Here is a 1701-nt window from a genome sequence, read left to right as displayed (position 1 = left end):
CCTCCAGGGTGGCCTCCCTGTTTGGTCCATGTCCTTTTCCGCTTTGTCATCGACCACAACTGTCCTGTGGGATATCTCATATCGGGGAACTGGTGCTACAGATCTCACCTCCCTGGGGAGGAGCCAAGATGGCAGACAGCATGGAAGTTTCTTAAGTGTCACGTGTGCCTGAAATACAGCCAGACCAACACTAAACCATCCTACCCACCCAGGAAACTGACGGGAGGATTAGCACAGCAATCTGCATATCCTGAACCACAGACTTCAACAGGTACGTGGCACGGAGAAGTGAACCTGGAGAGCGAGGAGGCTCAGGAAGGGAGGTGCTTCTGTGCCCGGAGAGGCGAAGGAGACTGGGCAGGTGGAAATGTTACTAATTTTCTTTAATATGCTTCTACATTATTCTTTCCTTTCGTGTCTATATTCACAAATTCTATTTTACTCCCATACTCTCCTTTTAGTCTATTTCAGTGTTTTGATTTTTCAAATTCTCACAACATTTCCCTTTGTAATATTTTTTACTTTCTAAATATTTCTCCACTCCCACTTTTTTTCTCCCTCGTGTCAAACCCCTTTCAACACCCAGATGAAACATGCCTAGAATCTAGCATCATTCATTCCCTCTTTTACGTGTGTGTTTTTAATTTTTTACTTTTAACATTTTATAATTTGGATAGTTCATTTGAATTTTCTACCTCATGAGTTCCTTTTCTCCCTTCAAAATGACGAAAGGAAGGAATTCACCCAGAAAGAAAGAGCATGAAGCAACGAGAGCCAGGGATTCAACCAACACAGATACAAGCAAGATGTCTGAAGCAGCATGTAGAAGCACGATGATAAGAATACTAGCTGCGGTCCAATGTAGATCAGAGTCCCTTCGTGCAGAGAAAACATGAAGTAAAAGCTGGCCAGAATGAAATTAAAAATGATATAACTGAGCTGCCATGACGGATGGATGCAGCGGTGTCAAGGATGGATGAGACAGAACAGAGAATCAGCGATACGGAGGACAAACTGATGGAGAATATGGAAGCAGGAAAATCGAGGGAGATTAAGGAAAAGAGCACGGTTGAGCAATTAGAGAAATCAGTGACTCGTGCAGAAGGAACAACATCAGAATCATAGGGGTCCCGAAGAGGGAGAGAGAGAAATAGGGGCAGCAGGGGTATGTGAGCAAATCATAGTGGAAAATTTTGCTAAGCTGGGGAAAGACACAGCCATCAAAATCCAGGAAGCACCGAGGACCCCACTAGATTCAACAAAAACTGACCCTCAGCAAGGCAGCAAGGCAGCAAGGCAGCAAGGCAGCAAGGCAGCAAGGCATATCATATTGAAGCTCACAAAGTACTCAGGCAAAGAGAATCATGAAGGCAGCAAGGGGAAACAAGTCCCTAAACTACAAGAGAAGATAGATCAGGTTTGCCGCAGACCTATCCAGAGAAACTTGGCAGGCCTGAAGGGAGGGGTAGGATTTGTTCAAAGTGCTGAATTAGAAACTTACGCAGCCAAGAATTCTTTATCCAGCAAGGCTGTCATTCAAAATAGAAGGAGAGAGAAAAAGGTTCCCAGACAAACAAAATTTAAAGGAGTTTGTGACCGCTGAATCACACCTGCATGGAATATTAAGCGGGGACACTCAGAGGGGAGAAATGATTATCTATCTATCTATCTATCTATCTATCTATCTATCTATCTATCTAT

The sequence above is a fragment of the Herpailurus yagouaroundi genome, unplaced genomic scaffold (assembly GCF_014898765.1).
Source record: "Herpailurus yagouaroundi ecotype Mexico unplaced genomic scaffold, PumYag 415, whole genome shotgun sequence".
NCBI classification, from domain to species: domain Eukaryota; kingdom Metazoa; phylum Chordata; class Mammalia; order Carnivora; family Felidae; genus Herpailurus; species Herpailurus yagouaroundi.
The sequence above is the reverse complement of the archived record's forward strand: the minus strand, read 5'-3'. Positions refer to the sequence as shown.